The sequence below is a fragment of the Anser brachyrhynchus genome (genome assembly GCF_964034855.1).
Source record: "Anser brachyrhynchus genome assembly, chromosome: 1".
In the NCBI taxonomy this organism is placed as follows: Eukaryota; Metazoa; Chordata; class Aves; order Anseriformes; family Anatidae; genus Anser; species Anser brachyrhynchus.
The window spans coordinates 78,378,374-78,402,333 of NC_137694.1; the positions used below are offsets into that span (position 1 = coordinate 78,378,374).

General features: G+C 53.4%; 2 long non-coding RNA genes across 5 annotated transcripts in view; one reads left to right on the forward strand and one right to left on the reverse strand.

Moving 5' to 3' along the window:
• LOC308187508 overlaps positions 1-11,380 on the reverse strand; it is a 233,129-nt gene extending 221,749 nt beyond the window's left edge. Inside the window, exon 1 of the long non-coding RNA XR_013944747.1 lies at positions 11,146-11,380. This is a non-coding gene — a long non-coding RNA (uncharacterized lncRNA). The remainder of the gene's footprint in view (positions 1-11,145) is intronic.
• The window catches only part of LOC308187504, a 535,540-nt gene continuing 514,348 nt past the window's right edge, over positions 2,769-23,960 (forward strand). For all 4 annotated transcript variants that reach the window (XR_013944735.1, XR_013944736.1, XR_013944737.1 and 1 more), the window contains exon 1: positions 2,769-3,823. This is a non-coding gene — a long non-coding RNA (uncharacterized lncRNA). The remainder of the gene's footprint in view (positions 3,824-23,960) is intronic.

Consider the following 23,960-nt stretch of genomic DNA (forward strand, 5'->3'; position numbering starts at 1 on the left):
CTAGCCTTTTAAGCTAGCCAAAGAGGGACTTCCCCCTCCTTAATGATATGCCACAGCTTAACCCCGCACCATGATTTTCAATCATAATTATAACCTGATTAACCCTAGCACTCCTCATCCAACCAAAACTACTAGCCTTCACCACAACCAACCCCCCATCAAATAAGACCTCCCTCACTACCAAACCCACACCATGATCCTGACCATGAACCTAAGCTTCTTTGACCAATTTTCCAGCCCCAATCTATTCGGCATCCCCTTAATCCTACTATCCCTACTCTTCCCAGCCCTACTATTCCCGTCCCCAAACAACCGATGAATCAACAACTGCCTTTCTACTATCCAAACATGACTCCTTCACCTAATCACAAAACAACTAATAGTCCCACTCAACAAAAATGGCCACAAATGAGCCATAATATTTACATCCCTAATAATCATACTTCTTACAATCAACCTTCTAGGCCTCCTTCCATATACATTCACCCCAACCACCCAACTATCTATGAACATAGCCCTAGCCTTCCCACTATGGCTCGCCACACTACTAACAGGCATGTTTAACCATGTACGTGCCCCAGGGCCGGCTTAAAGTAGGCTCTATTGTCCCACTTTACTGCTAAATCCGCCTTCCAGAAGTGGTTTCACGCTTCTTTCCGTGTGCCCTATGAATAGGGAATGTAGCCCATTTCTTCCACTCCATAGGCTATACCTTGACCTGTCTTATTAGCGGGGTGCTATTGTGTCCACTGTTGTGCTCTCATTCGAGGTGGGCTGGCGACGGCGGTATGTAGGCTGTGTTGGCAAGGGGTGGTTGGGTTAATCGGGGATTATCGATTGTAGAACAGGCTCCTCTAGGTGGGTTTGGGGCACCGCCAAGTCCTTAGAGTTTTAAGCGTTTGTGCTCGTAGTTCTCTGGCGGATACTTCGGTAAAGTAAGTATCAAGATTTAGGGCCAGGCATAGTGGGGTATCTAATCCCAGTTTGGGCCCTGGCTTTCGTGGGTTTAAATCAGTCGTTAGTTCCTAAGATCATCTTAATGGTGTGTTTAGGTGCATCTTGGGCTTATGACAGCTCAGTTGCATTTTGATCTTAGTTAGCTAGGATAGGCATTTTACCACTCTTTACGCCGTGTCAATAGGACGGTTGATTTGGGTTTCTTGTATGACCGCGGTGGCTGGCACAAGATTTACCAACCCTTGAAGTTAGGCTGTTGCTATAACTAAGTCAAGTTTGCACTCATTGCTTAATGTTAATTACTGCTGAATACCCGTGGGGGCGTGGCTTAGCGAGGCGTCTTGGGCTACTACTTGGGTGTGCCTGATACCCGCTCCTCAAGGCCTGTATGGGGGTAGGTGGTCGAGGGCGTTTACACTGGGGCGCGGAAACTTGCATGTATATATTTAGCAAAAACCAACCGTAAGGTTAGGACTAAGTCTTTTGTCCGCAGGCATGTTTTATGCCATCTTGGCAACTTCAGTGCCATGCTTTGTGTTAAGCTATGTGGACGGGGGTGTGGTTAGCTGATAGTTGAGTGGTGAGTGAGAGTGAAGTATATGAAATTATTGCTTGTGTTTACTATTTTTAGTACTGGAGTTTCTCTAATAAGTTTAAGTTATTTTGTATGTGTTTGTGTGTATATATATATCGTTCCGATGATGTCATGGAAGGGATGATTAATGGAGTTTTAGAGGTAGTTTGCTGGGATTGGGCGATGAAGGTTTATGCTACATGGTGGTTAGCGAAAGTTTACTGGTTTAGTTTGTGAAGCGCAGGGGTTGCGCTTAATGATTTGTTGTTTTGTGCTATGTCCAACGAGCATTCATCCAATAGCCCCATTTAACCCGGAGGGTGGAGGTAACATTAACTGAATGTGGTCAAAGTGCATCAGTGTCAGGATGATTCCCCATATACGCCAACCGTCTCATCGAGGGACCCTTGAAATATAGGATAGGCCGTGAGGCAGGTGTGTCCAGGCTTAGATTGTGGGACCCCCGAGATCACTGGGAATAGCCACCTGTGAGGTAACCCCGGAAAAAATAAGAGGAACCAGAGGCGCCAAAAAGCTGGAACATGCCGCGATTACGCATTGAGAAGGTGAAAGTACTCACAGATGCCACTTTGAAGGGCAAGGAGGGGTGAGTGAACCCAATGGATGGCCCTGACCGAGGAACCAGAGGCGCAAAAATGTGAGGAGGGCGAGGGGTTTAGGGGGAACGTATGGGCCTGAAGCTAGTCATACCGGACATTATGTGCAACGGGTTGCTGATTTCACGTGAGGAGTACGATTAATAAATCCGTCTGATACGAACTGCATGAGATATGTGGTGGAGAGTTGTTGTTGGAGCATGTCCTGTGAGCATTCATTAAAATGGGGTCTTGTTATGCGCTTGAGTGGAGTTGTATTGGGTGTTGTGGGGTATGGTCCTAGAACATTCATGCCGGGTGGTTTGGTAGGAGTGTGTTTAAGGGTTTAATGGCCGTGTACATGTATGGGTTTAGCACCTGCTTATAAGATAGTCCGTATATAATGTATATTACTGGTACTATAGTATGTATGTATATGGGGTATATAAATTTATGCACGAATGTGCATAACCAAATACCCCCGCCTCGGGGGGGGAGGGGGGGGGGGTTAAGCATAATGGCATAGATGGGGTAGAATTATTGGGGGCTTGCGGTTAGTTCCTGTAGTTGAGAACAATGGCGGCTTTTCGAGCCGCAGGCCTCGGGTAGTGTCCGGGCAGGAATAATGACTTTATGTTTTTTTTAGGGATTTGCTTTGCGGTGGGTGTTTTGGGTGTGGCGTCGAATCCTTCGCCGTATTATGGGGTTGTTGGTTTGGTGTTAGCGTCTGTGGCGGGGTGCGGGTGGTTGCTGGGCCTTGGGGTTTCGTTCGTGGCTTTAGTGCTGTTTATGGTGTATTTGGGGGGTATGCTGGTGGTGTTTGTTTATTCAGTAGCTTTAGCAGCGGAGCCTTTCCCTGGGGCTTGGGGGGATTGACGGGTGATTGGATGTGCAGTAGCGTTTGTGGCAATTGTTTTTGGGGGGTTGGTGTTTGGGGGGTTTATGGGGGCTTGGAAGTTCGGGGTTTCTACTGTGAATAATGTTGGGGTGTTTGTTGTTCGGTCGGATTTTAGTGGAGTTTCCATGTTTTATTCACATGGGGCAGGGATGTTTTTAGTGGCGGGTTGGGGGCTGTTGTTGACTTTGTTTGTTGTATTGGAGCTTGTGCGGGGGTTGTCGCGGGGTGCTATTCGGGCGGTTTAGGGGTTAGGGTCAGAGAATAGTTTATTGAAAATGCCAGCTTTGGGAGCTGGAGATAAAGGTTTGAGTCCTTTTTTTCTGAGTTTGGGGTACTCTAAGAAGTGGTAAGTCTTCAATCTTTGGTTTACAAGACCAATGTTTTTATAAACTATTAGAGTATTTAGCAGTTGAGTATTTTGTTTTCTAGGGCGCTTGCGGCGGGGAGGAGAAATAGGAGGATAGTGAAGTAGGCGATTGAAGCGAGTTGGCCGATGATGATGAATGGGTGTTCAACGGGTTGGCTTCCTACTCATGTTAGGACGAGGAGGTCGGTGACTAGTACTCAGAATAGGAGCTGGGAGAGTGGTCGGAATGTTATTGCTCGTTGTTTTGATTTGTGCAGGAATGGGATTAGGAATAGGATCAGTACGGAGGCGGCCAGTGCTAATACGCCTCCTAGTTTATTTGGGATTGAACGTAGGATGGCGTAGGCGAATAGGAAGTATCATTCTGGCTTGATGTGTGGTGGGGTTACTAGTGGGTTTGCTGGGGTGAAGTTTTCTGGGTCTCCCAGGAGGTTAACCGCTCATGCTTCTTTCTTATGAGACGTTAGTAAACCAATTACATAGCCTTGTCAAGACTAAATCACAGGTAAAAATCCTGTACATCTCATGTGGCCAACCACTCCCAACTAGGATTCCAAGACGCCTCATCACCCATCATAGAAGAACTCGTTGAATTCCACGACCACGCCCTAATCGTTGCCCTAGCTATCTGCAGCCTAGTTCTCTACCTTTTAGCCCACATACTAACAGAAAAACTCTCGTCCAATGCTGTAGACGCCCAAGAAGTAGAGCTGATCTGGACAATCCTACCTGCTATCGTCCTGGTACTCCTCGCCCTCCCATCCCTACAAATCCTCTACATAATGGACGAAATCGACGAACCAGACCTCACCCTAAAAGCCATCGGCCACCAATGATACTGAAGCTACGAATACACAGACTTCAAAGACCTATCATTCGACTCCTACATAGTGCCCACCCCAGACTTACCCAACGGCCACTTCCGACTGCTAGAAGTTGACCACCGCGTAGTTATCCCAATAGAATCCCCCATCCGCGTGATCATTACTGCAGGAGACGTACTCCACTCCTGAGCAGTCCCAACGCTCGGAGTTAAAACAGACGCAATCCCAGGCCGACTAAACCAAACTTCATTCATTACCACCCGGCCTGGGATTTTTTACGGACAATGCTCAGAAATTTGCGGGGCTAATCACAGCTACATACCCATTGTAGTAGAATCAACCCCACTCCCACATTTCGAGGCCTGATCGTCCCTTCTATCATCATCCTAATCATTAAGAAGCTATGCAACAGCACTAGCCTTTTAAGCTAGCCAAAGAGGGACTTCCCCCTCCTTAATGATATGCCACAGCTTAACCCCGCACCATGATTTTCAATCATAATTATAACCTGATTAACCCTAGCACTCCTCATCCAACCAAAACTACTAGCCTTCACCACAACCAACCCCCCATCAAATAAGACCTCCCTCACTACCAAACCCACACCATGATCCTGACCATGAACCTAAGCTTCTTTGACCAATTTTCCAGCCCCAATCTATTCGGCATCCCCTTAATCCTACTATCCCTACTCTTCCCAGCCCTACTATTCCCGTCCCCAAACAACCGATGAATCAACAACCGCCTTTCTACTATCCAAACATGACTCCTTCACCTAATCACAAAACAACTAATAGTCCCACTCGACAAAAATGGCCACAAATGAGCCATAATATTTACATCCCTAATAATCATACTTCTTACAATCAACCTTCTAGGCCTCCTTCCATATACATTCACCCCAACCACCCAACTATCTATGAACATAGCCCTAGCCTTCCCACTATGGCTCGCCACACTACTAACAGGCCTACGAAACCAACCATCAGCCTCTTTAGCCCACCTATTACCCGAAGGTACCCCTACACCCCTAATCCCCGCACTAATCCTGATCGAAACAACCAGCCTACTAATCCGCCCCCTAGCCCTCGGAGTCCGCCTTACAGCCAACCTTACAGCAGGACACTTACTCATCCAACTCATCTCTACAGCCTCCATTGCATTAATACCCACCCTTCCTGCAGTATCCATCCTAACAATAATCATCCTACTACTCCTAACCATCCTAGAAGTAGCAGTAGCCATAATCCAGGCCTACGTCTTCGTGCTCCTTCTAAGCCTATACTTACAAGAAAACATCTAATGGCACACCAAGCACACTCATACCACATAGTTGACCCAAGCCCTTGACCAATCTTCGGGGCAGCCGCCGCCCTACTCACAACCTCAGGATTAATCATGTGATTCCACTACAACTCATCCATACTACTAACCCTAGGCCTCATCTCAATACTCCTAGTAATACTCCAATGATGACGAGACATTGTACGAGAAAGCACCTTCCAAGGCCATCACACTCCCACAGTCCAAAAAGGCCTACGATACAGCATAATCCTTTTCATCACATCCGAAGCATTCTTCTTCTTAGGGTTCTTCTGAGCGTTCTTCCACTCGAGCCTGGCCCCAACCCCAGAACTAGGAGGCCAATGACCCCCAACAGGAATTAAACCACTCAACCCGATAGAAGTCCCCCTACTAAACACAGCCATCCTACTAGCCTCAGGCGTTACCGTAACGTGAGCCCATCACAGCATCACAGAAGGAAACCGAAAACACGCCATCCACGCCCTAACCCTAACGATCCTCCTGGGATTCTACTTCACAGCCCTACAAGCAATAGAATACCACGAAGCCCCATTCTCAATCGCCGATAGCGTCTACGGATCTACCTTCTTCGTTGCCACTGGATTCCACGGACTCCACGTAATCATCGGATCCTCCTTCCTGACCGTCTGCCTCTTCCGACTGATCAAGTTCCACTTTACATCAGACCACCACTTCGGATTCGAGGCAGCAGCCTGATACTGACACTTCGTAGACGTCATCTGACTATTCCTCTACATAACCATCTACTGATGAGGATCTTGCTCTTCTAGTATATTAATTACAATTGACTTCCAATCTCTAGAATCTGGTATAAACCCAGAGGAGAGCAATGAACGCACTCATGTTCATATTCGCCCTATCATCAATCCTAAGCGCCGCCCTAACCGCATTAAACTTCTGACTCGCCCAAATAAACCCCGACTCAGAGAAACTCTCACCGTACGAATGTGGATTCGACCCACTTGGATCTGCTCGATTACCATTCTCAGTCCGATTCTTCCTCAGTAGCCATCCTGTTCGTCCTATTCGACCTAGAAATCGCCCTCCTACTCCCCCTGCCATGAGCCGTCCAACTCCAATCCCCCCTAATGACCCTCACCTGAACTGTAGTGATCCTCCTTCTCCTAACACTCGGACTGGCCTACGAGTGAATTCAAGGGGGCCTAGAATGAGCAGAATAACAGAAAGTTAGTCTAACCAAAAAGATAGCTGGTTTCGACCCAGCAGATTACAGCCAACCCTGTAACTTTCTTATGTCGCCCCTACATTTAAGCTTCTACTCAGCCTTCATTTTCAGCGGACTAGGACTAGCCTTCCACCGAACCCACCTAGTATCCGCCCTACTATGCCTTGAAAGCATAATATTATCGATATTCGTAGGCCTATCAATATGATCCATCGAAAACCAAGTCTCCTCATTCACCATGGTACCAATTCTCATGCTAACCTTCTCAGCGTGTGAGGCGGGCACAGGCCTGGCCATCCTAGTAGCCTCCACCCGCACACATGGCTCCGACCATCTACACAACCTAAACCTCCTGCAATGCTAAAAATCATCCTACCCACAATCATACTTCTTCCAACAGCCCTGCTGTCTCCACCAAAATTTCTATGGACTAACACCACCTTATACAGCCTCCTAATCGCTGCCCTAAGCCTACAGTGATTAATCCCAACCTACTACCCCTACAAATTTTTATCCAACTGAACAGGAATTGACCAAATCTCATCCCCCCTCCTAGTACTATCCTGCTGACTACTCCCACTCATAATCATAGCAAGCCAAAACCACCTGCAACAAGAACCCCTACAACGCAAACGAATCTTTATCTCAACCTTAGTCGCAGTCCAGCCATTCATCCTACTAGCCTTTTCCACCACAGAACTAGCACTATTTTACATCTCATTTGAAGCAACCCTCATTCCCACCCTAATCTTAATCACCCGATGGGGGAACCAACCAGAACGCCTAAGCGCTGGCATCTACCTGCTATTCTACACGCCAGTAAGCTCTCTACCCCTGCTAATCACAATCATACACCTATACGTGAAAATTGGCACCCTGCACCTGCCAACCCTACAACTAACCCACCCAACCCTATCCACCTCATGGACAGGAATACTATCAGGTCTAGCACTGCTCATAGCATTCATAGTAAAAGCCCCACTATACGGCCTACACCTCTGACTGCCAAAAGCCCACGTAGAAGCACCCATCGCAGGCTCAATACTCCTCGCCGCCCTACTACTAAAGCTAGGAGGATACGGAATTATACGAGTCACTCTATTTATGGGCCCACTGTCCAACCTCCTGCACTACCCCTTCCTAACCCTGGCCCTATGAGGCGCCCTAATGACTAGCTCAATCTGCCTACGACAGACAGACCTAAAATCACTAATCGCTTATTCATCCGTTAGCCACATAGGCCTAGTTATCGCCGCAGGAATAATCCAAACCCACTGATCATTCTCAGGGGCAATGATCCTAATAATTTCCCATGGACTAACTTCCTCCATACTATTCTGCCTAGCCAACACAAACTATGAACGTACGCACAGCCGAATTCTACTACTCACACGAGGCCTACAACCTCTCCTACCACTCATAGCTACCTGATGATTGCTGGCCAATCTAACAAACATAGCCTTACCCCCAACAACAAACCTCATAGCAGAGCTAACCATTATAATCACCTTATTCAACTGATCTGCCTTCACGATCATCCTAACAGGAATCGCAACCCTACTAACCGCCTCCTACACCTTATTCATACTACTAATGACCCAACGAGGCTCAATCCCCTCCCACATCACATCTATGCAAAACTCAACCACGCGAGAACACCTGCTCATAACACTCCACATTATCCCAATATTCCTCCTAATCCTCAAACCCGAACTGATCTCCGGAATCCCCTCATGCAAGTATAGTTTAAACCAAACATTAGACTGTGATTCTAAGAATAGAAGTTCAAACCTTCTTACCTGCCGAGGGGAGGGTTTAACCAACAAGAGCTGCTAACTCTTACATCTGAGCCTAAAACCTCAGCCCCCTTACTTTTAAAGGATAACAGCAATCCACTGGTCTTAGGAACCACCCATCTTGGTGCAAATCCAAGTAAAAGTAGTGAACCCCACACTACTAATCAACTCCCTCACACTACTCACGCTGACAATCCTCCTAACCCCAATCATCCTGCCATTTCTATTTAAAAACTTTAAAAACACCCCACAAGCCACCACCCGCGCTGTTAAAACCGCATTCCTAATTAGCCTAGCCCCTACAACCGCATTCATCTACTCGGGAGTAGAATCTGTCACCTGCCACTGGGAGTGAAAATTCATTATAAACTTTAAAATCCCCCTGAGCCTAAAAATAGACCAATACTCAATAACATTTCTTCCAATCGCCCTATTTGTAACATGATCAATCCTACAATTCGCCATATGATACATGGCCTCAGAGCCATACGTAACAAAATTTTTCACCTACCTACTGACATTCCTAGTCGCCATACTCCTCCTAACAACCGCAAACAACATATTCCTCCTATTCGTAGGCTGGGAAGGAGTACGAATCATGTCCTTCCTTCTCATCGGCTGATGACAAGGCCGAGCAGATGCCAACACCGCCGCCCTACAAGCCGTAATCTACAACCGAATCGGAGACATCGGACTGATCCTGAGCATAGCATGACTAGCTTCAACATTCAACACCTGAGAGATCCAACAAGCCGTACACCCCCACCAAACCCCAATCCTCCCCCTCATAGGATTAATCCTCGCAGCCGCAGGAAAATCCGCCCAATTTGGACTCCACCCATGACTGCCCGCAGCAATAGAAGGCCCCACCCCAGTATCAGCCCTACTGCACTCCAGTACCATAGTAGTAGCCGGAATCTTCCTGCTCATCCGCATGCACCCCCTGCTAGCCACCAACCAGACAGCCCTAACTGCCTGCCTATGCCTAGGTGCTCTATCAACCCTATTCGCTGCCACATGCGCCCTAACCCAAAATGACATCAAAAAAATCATTGCTTTCTCAACATCCAGCCAACTAGGACTAATAATAGTCACTATCGGACTAAACCTCCCACAACTAGCCTTCCTACACATCTCAACCCATGCCTTCTTTAAAGCCATACTATTCCTATGCTCAGGGTCTATCATCCACAACCTAAACGGAGAACAAGATATCCGAAAGATAGGAGGCCTACAGAAAATACTCCCAGTCACTACTTCCTGCCTAACCATCGGAAACCTGGCGCTGATAGGAACCCCATTCCTAGCCGGATTCTACTCAAAAGACCTCATCATCGAAAGCTTAAACACATCATACCTAAATACTTGAGCCCTACTCCTAACCCTTATAGCCACAGCATTCACCGCAACCTACAGCATCCGCATAACCATCCTAGTCCAAGCTGGACAAACCCGAATCCCCCCAATAGTATCAATAAACGAAAACAACCCACTAATCACCGCCCCCCTAACCCGACTCGCCCTAGGCAGCATTACAGCAGGAATAATCATTACCTCTTTCATCACACCAACCAAAACCCCCCCAATAACCATACCCCTTATCACCAAAACCGCTGCCATCCTCATAACAATCCTAGGAATCATCCTAGCCCTAGAACTATCGAACATAACACACACCCTCACTCACCCCAAACCAAACCCCCTCATAAACTTCTCCTCTGCATTAGGGTACTTCAACCCCCTAGTACACCGATTCTTCTCCAAAAACCTACTAGAAAAGGGACAAAACATTGCCCTACACTTGATCGACCTCTCCTGACTCAAAAAAATAGGGCCAGAGGGCCTTGCTGAACTACAAGTAGCCGCAAGCAAAGCCGCAACCTCAATACACACAGGGCTAATTAAGGCCTACCTAGGATCCTTCGCCCTCTCCATCCTGGTAATAATCCTAATAACACACAGACTCACTAATGGCCCCTAACATCCGCAAATCCCATCCCCTACTAAAAATAATCAACAACTCCCTAATCGACCTACCCGCCCCCTCCAACATCTCTGCCTGATGAAACTTCGGCTCCCTTCTAGCCATCTGCTTAGCCACACAAATCCTAACAGGCCTGCTACTAGCCATACACTACACCGCAGACACTTCACTCGCCTTCTCCTCAGTAGCTCACACATGCCGAGACGTCCAGTACGGATGGCTCATCCGCAACCTCCACGCCAACGGTGCTTCGCTCTTCTTTATCTGCATCTACTTACACATCGGACGAGGCCTCTACTACGGCTCCTACCTATACAAAGAAACCTGAAACACAGGAGTAATCCTCCTACTCACCCTAATAGCAACTGCCTTCGAAGGGTATGTCCTACCATGAGGACAAATGTCATTCTGAGGGGCCACCGTAATCACCAACCTATTCTCAGCCATCCCGTACATTGGGCAAACTCTAGTAGAATGAGCCTGAGGAGGATTCTCAGTAGACAATCCAACCTTAACCCGATTCTTCGCCATCCACTTCCTACTGCCCTTCCTAATTGCAGGAATCACCTTAGTCCACCTAACCTTCCTACACGAATCAGGCTCAAATAACCCACTAGGAATCGTATCAGACTGCGACAAAATCCCATTCCACCCATACTTCTCCATTAAAGACAGCTTAGGGCTTACCCTAATAATCACCCCTCTAATAGCACTAGCCCTATTTTCACCGAACCTCCTGGTTCTTGGAATCCTAGTTGGGAGTGGTTGGCCACATGAGATGTACAGGATTTTTACCTGTGATTTAGTCTTGACAAGGCTATGTAATTGGTTTACTAACGTCTCATAAGAAAGAAGCATGAGCGGTTAATGCAGTTGGCTTGAAACCCATCCCCAGTGGTGCAAGTGCACTCTCTGAACTCACTGAAGTGCATCCCCAGTGGTGCCAGTGCACTCTCTGCACTCACTGCACTGCATCCCCAGTGGTGCCAGTGCAATCTCTGGACTCACTGCTCTGCATCCCCAGTGGTGCCAGTGTGCTCACAGGATTCACTGCACTGCATCCCCAGTGGTGCTAGTGCACTCTCTGGACTCACTGCAGTGCATCCCCAGTGGTGCCAGTGCACTCTCTGGACTCAGTGAAGTGCATTCTCAGTGGTGCCAGTGCACTCTCTGGGCTCACTGAAGTGCATCCCCAGTGGTGCCAGTACACTCACTGGACTCACTGCACTGCATCCCCAGTGGTGCCAGTGCACTCTCTGGACTCACTGCACTGCATCCCCAGTGGTGCCAGTGCACTCTCTGGACTCACTGTAGTGCATCCCCAGTGGTGCCAGTGCACTCTCTGGACTCACTGCAGTGCATCCCCAGTGGTGCCAGTGCACTCTCTGCACTCACTTCACTGCATCCCCAGTGGTGCCAGTGCACTCTCTGGATTCACTGCACTGCATCCCCAGTGGTGCCAGTGAAGTCTTTGGACTCACTGCACTGCATCCCCAGTGGTGCCAGTGCACTCTCTGTGCTCACTGCAGTGCATCCCCAGTGGTGCCAGTGCACTCTCTGGACTCACTGCACTGCATCCCCAGTGGTGCCAGTGCACTCACTGGACTCACTGCACTGCATCCCCAGTGGTGCCAGTGCACTCACTGGACTCACTATACTGCATCACCAGTGGTGCCAGTGCACTCTCTGGACTCACCAAAGGGCATTCTCAGTGGTGCCAGTGCACTCTCTGGACTCACTGCAGTGCATCACCAGTGGTGCCAGTGCACTCTCTGGACTGACTGCACTGCATCCCCAGTGGTGCCAGTGCGCTCTCTGGAGTCACAGCACTGCATTCCCAGTGGTGCCAGTGCACTCTCTGGAGTAACTGCAGTGCATCACCAGTGGTGCCAGTGCACTCTCTGGATTCACTGCACTGCATCCCCAGTGGTGCCAGTGCACTCTCTGGACTCACTGTACTGCACCCCCAGTGGTGCCAGTGCACTCACTGGACTGACTGCACTGCATCCCCAGTGGTGCCAGTGCGCTCTCTGGAGTCACAGCACTGCATCCCCAGTGGTGCCAGTGCACTCACTGTACTCACTGCACTGCATCACAGGTGGTGCCAGTGCACTCTCTGGACTCACTGCAGTGAATCCCCGGTGGTGCCAGTGTACTCTCTGCAGTCACTGCACTGCATCCCCAGTGGTGCCAGTGCACTCACTGGACACACTGGACTGCATCCCCAGCGGTGCCAGTGAACTCTCTGGACTCACTGCACTGCATCCCCAGTGGTGCCAGTGTACTCTCTGGACTCACTGCAGTGCATCCCCAGTGGTGCCAGAGCACTCTCTGGACTCACTGCACTGCATCCCCAGTGGTGCCAGTGCACTCTCTGGACTCACTGGACTGCATCCCCAGTGGTGTCAGTGCACTCTCTGGACTCACTGAAGTGCATCCCCAGTTGTGCCAGTGCACTCTCTGGACTCAATGCACTGCATCCCCAGTGGTGCCAGTGCACTCTCTGGACTCAGTGCACTGCATCCCCAGTGGTGCCAGTGCAATCTCTGGACTCACTGTAGTGCATCCCCAGTGGTGCCAGTGCACTCTCTGGACTCACTGCAGTGCATCCCCAGTGGTGCCAGTGCACTCTCTGGACTCACTGTACTGCATCACCAGTGGTGCCAGTGCACTCTCTGGACTCACTGCAGTGCATCCCCAGTGGTGCCAGTGCACTCTCTGGACTCACTGCACTGCAGCCCCGGTGGTGCCAGTGCAATCTCTGGACTCACTGCACTGCATCCCCAGTGGTGCCAGTGCACTCTCTGGACTCACTGCACTGCATCCCCAGTTTTGCCAGTGAAGTCTTTGGACTCACTGCACTGCATCCCCAGTGGTGCCAGTGCACTCTCTGGAGTCACTGAAGTGCATCCCCAGTGGTGCCAGTGCACTCTCTGGACTCACTGCACTGCATGCCCAGTGGAGCCACTGCACTCTCTGGACTCACTGTACAGCATCCCCACTGGTACCAGTGCACTCTGTGGACTCACTGTACTGCAGACCCAGTGGTGACAGTGCACTCTCTGGACTCACTGCAGTGCATCCCCAGTGGTGCCAGTGCACTCTCTGGACTCACTGCAGTGCATCCCCAGTGGTGCCAGTGCACTCTCTGGACTCACTGCACTGCATCCCCAGTGGTGCCAGTGCACTCTCTGGACTCACTGCACTGCATCCCCAGTGGTGCCAGTGCATTCTCTGGACTCACTGCAGTGCATCACCAGTGGTGCCAGTGCACTCTCTGGACTCACTGATGTGCATCCCCAGTGGTGCCAGTGCAATCTCTGGACTCACTGCAGTGCATCCCCAGTGGTGCCAGTGCACACTCTGGACTCACTGCACTGCATCCCCAGTGGTGCCAGTGCACTCTCTGGACTCATTGCACTGCATCCCCAGTGTTCACAGTGCACTCTCTGCACTCACTACACTGCATCCCCAGTGGTGCCAGTGCACTCTCTGGACTCACTGCACTGCATCCCCAGTGGTGCCAGTGCACTCTCTGGACTCACTGCACTGCATCCCCAGTGGTGTCAGTGCACTCTCTGGACTCACTGCACTGCATCCCCAGTGGTGCCAGTGCACTCTCTGAACTCACTGCACTGCATCCCCAGTGGAGCCCGTGCACTCTGTGGAGTCACTGAAGTGCATCCCCAGTGGTGCCAGTGCACTCTCTGGACTCAGTGCACTGCATCCCCAGTGGTACCAGTGCACTCTCTGGACTCACTGCAGTGCATCCCCAGTGGTGCCACTGCACTCTCTGGACTCACTGAAGTGCATTCTCAGTGGTGCCAGTGCACTCTCTGGACTCACTGCACTGCATCCCCAGTGGTGCCAGTACACTCACAGGACTGACTGCACTGCATCCCCAGTGGAGCCAGTGCGCTCTCTGGACTCACTGCACTGCATCCCCATTGGTGCCAGTGCATTCTCTGGACTCACCGCACTGCACCCTGAGTGGTGCCAGTGCACTCTCTGGACTCACTGCAGTGCATCCCCAGTGGTGCCAGTGCACTCTCTGGGCTCACTGCAGTGCATCACCAGTCGTGCCAGTGCACTCTCTTGACTCACTGCACTGCATCCCAAGTGGTGCCAGTGTACTCACTGGACTCACTGCAGTGCATTCCCCAGTGGTGCTAGTGCACTCTCTGGACTCACTGCAGTGCATCCCCAGTGGTGCCAGTGCACTCTCTGGACTCACTGAAGTGCATTCTCAGTGGTTCCAGTGCACTCTGTGGACTCACTGCAGTGCATCTCCAGTGGTGCCAGTGCGCTCTCTGGACTCACTGCAGTGCATCCCCAGTGGTGCCAGTGCACTCTCTGGACTCACTGCACTGCATCGCCAGTGGTGCCAGTGCACTCTCTGGACTCACTGCACTGCATCCCCAGTGGTGCCAGTGCACTCTCTGGACTCACTGCAGTGCATCCCCAGTGGTGCCAGTGCACTCTCTGGACTCACTGCACTGCATCCCCAGTGGTGCCACTGCACTCTCTGGACTCACTGCAGTGCATCCCCAGTGGTGCCAGTGCACTCTCTGGACTCACTGCAGTGCATCCCCACTGCTGCCAGTGCACTCTCTGGACTCACAGCAGTGCATCCCCAGTGGTGCCAGTGAACTCTCTGGACTCACTGCACTGCATCCCCAGTGGTGCCAATGCACTCTCTGGACTCACTGCACTGCATCCCCAGTGGTGCCAGTGCACTCTCTGGACTCACTGCACTGCATCCCAAGTGGTGCCAGTGCACTCTCTGGACTCACTGCACTGCATCACCTGTGGTGCCAGTGCACTCTCTCGAGTCACTGCACTACATCCCCAGTGGTGCCAGTGCGCTCACTGGACTCACTGTACTGCATCATCAGTGGTGCCAGTGCACTCTCTGGAGTGACTGCAGTACATCCCCAGTGGTGCCAGTGCACTCTCTGGACTCACTGCACTGCATCCCCAGTGGTGCCAATGCACTCTCTGGACTCACTGCACTGCATCCCCAGTGGTGCCAGTGCACTCACTGGACTCACTGCACTGCATCTCAAGTGGTACCAGTGCACTCTCTGGACTCACTGCACTGCATCCCCAGTGGTGCCAGTGCACTCTCTCGAGTTACTGCACTACATCCCCAGTGGTGCCAGTGCACTCACTGGACTCACTGTACTGCATTCCCAGTGGTGCTAGTGCACTCTCTGGACTCACTTCAGTGCATCCCCAGTGGTGCCAGAGCACTCTCTGGACTCACTGCACTGCATCCCCAGTGGTGCCAGTGCACTCTCTGGACTCACTGCACTGCATCCCCAGTATTGCCAGTGCACTCTCTGGACTCACTGCACTGCATGTCCAGTGGTGCCAGTGCACTCTCTGCACTCACTGCACTGCATCCCCAGTGGTGCCAGTGCACTCACTGGACTCACTGCACTGCATACCCTCTGGTGCAAGTGCACTCTCTGGGCTCACTGCACTGCATCCCCAGTGGTGTCAGTGCACTCTCTGGACTCACTGCACTGCATCCCCAGTGGTGCCAGTGCACTCTCTGGACTCACTGTACTGCATCCCCAGTGGAGCGCGTGCACTCTCTGGACTCACTGAAGTGCATCCCCAGTGGTGCCAGTGCACTCTCTGGACTCACTGCACTGCATCCCCAGTGGTGCCAGTGCACTCACTGGACTCACTGCAGTGCATCCCCAGTGGTGCCAGTGCACTCTCTGGACTCACTGAAGGGCATTCTCAGTGGTGCCAGTGCACTCTCTGGACTCACTGCAGTGCATCCACAGTGGTGCCAGTACACTCTGTGGACTGACTGCACTGCATCTCCAGTGGTGCCAGTGCACTCTCTGGACTCACCGCACCGCATCCCCAGTGGTGCCAGTGCACTCTCTGGACTCACTGCACTGCATCCCCAGTGGTGCCAGAGCACTCTCTGGACTCACTGCACTGCATCCCCAGTGGTGCCAGTGCACTCTCTGGACTCCCGGCACCGCATCCCCAGTGGTGCCAGTGCACTCTCTGGGCTCACTGCAGTGCATCCCCAGTGGTGCCAGTGCACTCTCTTGACTCACTGCACTGCATCCCCAGTGGTACCAGTGCACTCTGTGGACTCACTGCAGTGCATCCCCAGTGGTGCCAGTGCACTCTCTGGACTCACTGCACTGCATCCCCAGTGGTGCCAATGCACTCTCTGGACTCACTGCACTGCATCCCCAGTGGTGCCAGTGCACTCTCTGGACTCACTGAAGTGCATCCCCAGTGGTGCCAGTGCACTCTCTGGAGTCACTGCACTGCATCCCCAGTGGTGCCAGTGCACTCTCTGGACTCACTGCAGTGCATCCCCAGTGGTGCCAGTGCACTCCCTGGACTCACTGAAGGGCATTCTCAGTGGTGCCAGTGCACTCTCTGGACTCACTGCAGTGCATCCCCAGTGGTGCCAGTACACTCACTGGACTGACTGCACTGCATCCCCAGTGGTGCCAGTGCACTCTCTGGACTCACCGCACCGCATCCCCAGTGGTGCCAGTGCACTCTCTGGAGTAACTGCAGTGCATCCCCAGTGGTGCCAGTGCACTCTCTGGACTCACTGCACTGCATCCCCAGTGGTGCCAGTGCACTCTCTGGACTCACTGCACTGCATCCCCAGTGGTGCCAGAGCACTCTCTGGACTCACTGCAGTGCATCCCCAGTGGTGCCAGTGCACTCTCTGGACTCACTGCAGTGCATCCCCAGTGGTGCCAGTGCACTCTCTGGACTCACTGCACTGCATCCCCAGTGGTGCCAGTGCACTCTCTGGACTCCCGGCACCGCATCCCCAGTGGTGCCAGTGCACTCTCTGTGCTCACTGCAGTGCATCCCCAGTGGTGCCAGTGCACTCTCTTGACTCACTGCACTGCATCCCCAGTGGAGCCCGTGCACTCACTGGATTCACTGCACTGCATCGCCAGAGGTGCTAGTGCACTCTCTGGACTCACTGCAGTGCATCCCCAGTGGTACCAGTGCACTCTCTGGACTCACTGAAGTGCATTCTCAGTGGTGCCAGTGCACTCTGTGGACTCACTGCAGTGCATCCCCAGTGGTGCCAGTGCGCTCTCTGGACTCACTGCAGTGCATCCCCAGTGGTGCCAGTGCACTCTCTGGACTCACTGCACTGCATCCCCAGTGCTGCCAGTGCACTCTCTGGACTCACTGCACTGCATCCCCAGTGGTGCCAGTGCACTCTCTGGACTCACTGCACTGCATCCCCAGTGGTGCCAGTGCACTCTCTGGACTCACTGCAGTGCATCCCCAGTGGTGCCAGTGCACTCTCTGGACTCACTGCACTGCATCCCCAGTGGTACCAGTGCACTCTGTGGACTCACTGCAGTGCATCCCCAGTGGTGCCAGTGCACTCTCTGGACTCACTGCACTGCATCCCCAGTGGTGCCAATGCACTCTCTGGACTCACTGCACTGCATCCCCAGTGGTGCCAGTGCACTCTCTGGACTCACTGCACTGCATCCCAAGTGGTGCCAGTGCACTCTCTCGAGTCACTGCACTACATCCCCAGTGGTGCCAGTGCACTCACTGGACTCACTGTACTGCATCATCAGTGGTGCCAGTGCACTCTCTGGACTCACTGCAGTGCATCCCCAGTGGTGCCAGTGCACTCTCTGGACTCACCAAAGGGCATTCTCAGTGGTGCCAGTGCACTCTCTGGACTCACTGCAGTGCATCACCAGTGGTGCCAGTGCACTCTCTGGACTCACTGCAGTGCATCCCCAGTGGTGCCAGTGCACTCTCTGGAGTAACTGCAGTGCATCACCAGTGGTGCCAGTGCACTCTCTGGACTCACTGCACTGCATCCCCAGTGGTGCCAGTGCACTCTCTGGACTCACTGCACTGCATCCCCAGTGGTGCCAGAGCACAATCTGGACTCACTGCACTGCATCCCCAGTGCTGCCTGTGCACTCTCTGGACTCACTGCACTGCATCCCCAGTGGTGCCACTGCACTCTCTGGACTCACTGCACTGCATCCCCAGTGGTGCCAGTGCACTCCCTGCACTCACTGCACTGCATCCCCAGTGGTGCCAGTGCACTCTCAGGACTCACTGCAGTGCATCCCCAGTGGTGCCAGTGCACTCTCTGGACTCACTTCAGTGCATCCCCAGTGGTGTCAGTGCACTCTCTGGACTCACTGCAGTGCATCCCCAGTGGTGCCAGTGCACTCTCTGGACTCACTGAAGTGCATCCCCCGTGGTGCCAGTGCGATCTCTGGACTCACTGCACTGCATTCCCAGAGGTGCCAGTGCATACCCTGGACTCACTGCACTGCATCCCCAGTGGTGCCAGTGCACTCTCTGGACTCACTGCAGTGCATCCCCAGTGTTGCCAGTGCACTCTCTGGACTCACTGCACTGCATCCCCAGTGGTACTAGTGCACTCTGTGGACTCACTGCATTGCATCCCCAGTGGTGCCAGAGCACTCTCTGGACTCACTGCACTGCATCCCCAGTGGAGCCAGTGCACTCTCTGGACTCACTGCACTGCATCCCCAGTGGTGCCAGTGCACTCTCTGGACTCACTGCAGTGCATCCCCAGTGGAGCCCGTGCACTCTCTGGACTCACTGAAGTGCATTCCCTCTGGTGCCAGTGCACTCTCTGGACTCACTGCACTGCATCCCCACTGGTGCCAGTGCACTCTCTGGACTCACTGCACTGCATCCCCAGTGGTGCCAGTGCATTCTCTGGACTCACTGCAGTGCATCACCAGTGGTGCCAGTGCACTCTCTGGACTCACTGAGGTGCATCCCCAGTGGTGCAGGTGCAATCTCTTGACTCACTGCAGTGCATCCCCAGTGGTGCCAGTGTACTCTCTGGACTCACTGCACTGCATCGCCAGTGGTGCCAGAGCAGTCTCTGGACTCACTGCAGTGCATCCCCAGTGGTGCCAGTGCACTCTCTGGACTCACTGCACTGCATCCCCGGTGGTGCCAGTGCACTCTGTGGACTGACTGCAGTGCATCCCCAGTGGAGCCCGTGCACTCTCTGGACTCACTGAAGTGCATCCCCAGTGGTGCCAGTGCACTCTCTGGACTCACTGCACTGCATCCCCAGTGGTGCCAGTGCACTCTCTGGACTCACTGCAGTGCATCCCCAGTGGTGCCAGTGCACTCTCTGGACTCACTGAAGTGCATTCTCAGTGGTGCCAGTGCACTCTCTGAACTCCCTGCAGTGCATCCCCAGTGGTGCCAGTACACTCACTGGACTGACTGCACTGCATTCCCAGTGGTGCTAGTGCACTCTCTGGACTCACTGCACTGCATCGCCAGTGGTGCCAGAGCACTCTCTGGACTCACTGCAGTGCATCCCCAGTGGTGCCAGTGTACTCTCTGGACTCACTGCTGTGCATCCCCATTGGTGTCAGTGCACTCTCTGGACTCACTGCACTGCATCCCCAGTGGTGCCAGGGCACTCTCTGGACTCACTGCACTGCATCCCCAGTGGTGCAAGTGCACTCTCTGGACTCACTGCAGTGCATCGCAAGTGGTGCCAATGCACTCTCTGGACTCACTGCAGTGCATCCCCAGTGGTGCCAGTACACTCACTGGACTCACTGCACTGCATCCCCAGTGGTGCCAGTGCAGTCTCTGCACTCACTGAAGTGCATCTCCAGTGGTGCCAGTGAACGCTCTGGACTCACTGCAGTGCATCCCCAGTGGTGCCAGTGCACTCTCTGGACTCACTGCACTGCATCCCCAGTGGTGCCAGTGCACTCTCTGGACTCACTGCACTGCATCCCCAGTGTTGCCAGTGCACTCTCTGGACTCACTGCACTGCATCTCCAATGGTGCCAGTGCACTCTCTGGACTCACTGCACTGCATCCCCAGTGGTGCCAGTGCACTCTGTGGACTCACTGAAGTGCATCCCCAGTGGTGCCAGTGCACTCTCTGGACTCACTGCACTGCATCCCCAGTGGTGCCAGTGCACTCTCTGGACTCCCGGCACCGCATCCCCAGTGGTGCCAGTGCACGCTCTGTGCTCACTGCAGTGCATCCCCAGTGGTGCCAGTGCACTCTCTTGACTCACTGCACTGCATCCCCAGTGGTGCCAGTGCACTCACTGGATTCACTGCACTGCATCGCCAGTGGTGCTAGTGCACTCTCTGGACTCACTGCAGTGCATCCCCAGTTTTACCAGTGCACTCTCTGGACTCACTGAAGTGCATTCTCAGTGGTGCCAGTGCACTCTGTGGACTCACTGCAGTGCATCCCCAGTGGTGACAGTGCGCTCTCTGGACTCACTGCAGTGCATCCCCAGTGGTGCCAGTGCACTCTCTGGACTCACTGCACTGCATCCCCAGTGGTGCCAGTGCACTCTCTGGACTCACTGCACTGCATCCCCAGTGGTGCCAGTGCACTCTCTGGACTCACTGCACTGCATCCCCAGTGGTGCCAGTGCACTCTCTGGACTCACTGCAGTGCATCCCCAGTGGTGCCAGTGCACTCTCTGGACTCACTGCACTGCATCCCTAGTGGTACCAGTGCACTCTGTGGACTCACTGCAGTGCATCCCCAGTGGTGCCAGTGCACTCTCTGGACTCACTGCACTGCATCCCCAGTGGTGCCAATGCACTCTCTGGACTCACTGCACTGCATCCCCAGTGGTGCCAGTGCACTCTCTGGACTCACTGCACTGCATCCCAAGTGGTGCCAGTGCACTCTCTCGAGTCACTGCACTACATCCCCAGTGGTGCCAGTGCACTCACTGGACTCACTGTACTGCATCATCAGTGGTGCCAGTGCACTCTCTGGACTCACTGCAGTGCATCCCCAGTGGTGCCAGTGCACTCTCTGGACTCACTGCACTGCATCCCCAGTGGTGCCAGTGCACTCACTGGACTCACTATACTGCATCACCAGTGGTGCCAGTGCACTCTCTGGACTCACCAAAGGGCATTCTCAGTGGTGCCAGTGCACTCTCTGGACTCACTGCAGTGCATCACCAGTGGTGCCAGTGCACTCTCTGGACTCACTGCAGTGCATCCACAGTGGTGCCAGTGCACTCTCTGGAGTAACTGCAGTGCATCACCAGTGGTGCCAGTGCACTCTCTGGACTCACTGCACTGCATCCCCAGTGGTGCCAGTGCACTCTCTGGACTCACTGCACTGCATCCCCAGTGGTGCCAGAGCACTCTCTGGACTCACTGCACTGCATCCCCAGTGCTGCCTGTGCACTCTCTGGACTCACTGCACTGCATCCCCAGTGGTGCCACTGCACTCTCTGGACTCACTGCACTGCATCCCCAGTGGTGCCAGTGCACTCTCAGGACTCACTGCAGTGCATCCCCAGTGGTGCCAGTGCACTCTCTGGACTCACTTCAGTGCATCCCCAGTGGTGCCAGTGCACTCTCTGGACTCACTGCAGTGCATCCCCAGTGGTGCAAGTGCACTCTCTGGACTCACTGAAGTGCATCCCCCGTGGTGCCAGTGCGATCTCTGGACTCACTGCACTGCATTCCCAGAGGTGCCAGTGCATACCCTGGACTCACTGCACTGCATCCCCAGTGGTGCCAGTGCACTCTCTGGACTCACTGCAGTGCATCCCCAGTGGTGCCAGTGCACTCTCTGGACTCACTGCACTGCATCCCCAGTGGTACTAGTGCACTCTGTGGACTCACTGCATTGCATCCCCAGTGGTGCCAGAGCACTCTCTGGACTCACTGCACTGCATCCCCAGTGGAGCCTTTGCACTCTCTGGACTCACTGCACTGCATCCCCAGTGGTGCCAGTGCACTCTCTGGACTCACTGCAGTGCATCCCCAGTGGAGCCCGTGCACTCTCTGGACTCACTGAAGTGCATTCCCTCTGGTGCCAGTGCACTCTCTGGACTCACTGCACTGCATCCCCAGTGGTGCCAGTGCACTCTCTGGACTCACTGCACTGCATCCCCAGTGGTGCCAGTGCATTCTCTGGACTCACTGCAGTGCATCACCAGTGGTGCCAGTGCACTCTCTGGACTCACTGAGGTGCATCCCCAGTGGTGCAGGTGCAATCTCTTGACTCACTGCAGTGCATCCCCAGTGGTGCCAGTGTACTCTCTGGACTCACTGCACTGCATCGCCAGTGGTGCCAGAGCAGTCTCTGGACTCACTGCAGTGCATCCCCAGTGGTGCCAGTGCACTCTCTGGACTCACTGCACTGCATCCCCGGTGGTGCCAGTGCACTCTGTGGACTCACTGCAGTGCATCCCCAGTGGAGCCCGTGCACTCTCTGGACTCACTGAAGTGCATCCCCAGTGGTGCCAGAGCAGTCTCTGGACTCACTGCACTGCATCCCCAGTGGTGCCAGTGCACTCTCTGGACTCACTGCACTGCATCCCCAGTGGTGCCAGTGCACTCTCTGGACTCACTGAAGTGCATTCTCAGTGGTGCCAGTGCACTCTCTGAACTCACTGCAGTGCATCCCCAGTGGTGCCAGTACACTCACTGGACTGACTGCACTGCATTCCCAGTGGTGCTAGTGCACTCTCTGGACTCACTGCACTGCATCGCCAGTGGTGCCAGAGCACTCTCTGGACTCACTGCAGTGCATCCCCAGTGGTGCCAGTGTACTCTCTGGACTCACTGCTGTGCATCCCCATTGGTGTCAGTGCACTCTCTGGACTCACTGCACTGCATCCCCAGTGGTGCCAGGGCACTCTCTGGACTCACTGCACTGCATCCCCAGTGGTGCAAGTGCACTCTCTGGACTCACTGCAGTGCATCGCAAGTGGTGCCAATGCACTCTCTGGACTCACTGCAGTGCATCACCAGTGGTGCCAGTACACTCACTGGACTCACTGCACTGCATCCCCAGTGGTGCCAGTGCAGTCTCTGCACTCACTGAAGTGCATCTCCAGTGGTGCCAGTGAACGCTCTGGACTCACTGCAGTGCATCCCCAGTGGTGCCAGTGCACTCTCTGGACTCACTGCACTGCATCCCCAGTGGTGCCAGTGCACTCTCTGGACTCACTGCACTGCATCCCCAGTGTTGCCAGTGCACTCTCTGGACTCACTGCACTGCATCTCCAATGGTGCCAGTGCACTCTCTGGACTCACTGCACTGCATCCCCAGTGGTGCCAGTGCACTCTGTGGACTCACTGAAGTGCATCCCCAGTGGTGCCAGTGCACTCTCTGGACTCACTGCACTGCATCCCCAGTGGTGCTAGTGCACTCTCTGGACTCACTGCAGTGCATCACCAGTGGTGCCAGTGCACTCCCTGGACTCACTGAAGGGCATTCTCAGTGGTGCCAGTGCACTCTCTGGACTCACTGCAGTGCATCCCCAGTGGTGCCAGTACACTCACTGGACTGACTGCAGTGCATCCCCAGTGGTGCCAGTGCACTCTCTGGACTCACCGCACCGCATCCCCAGTGGTGCCAGTGCACTCTCTGGAGTAACTGCAGTGCATCACCAG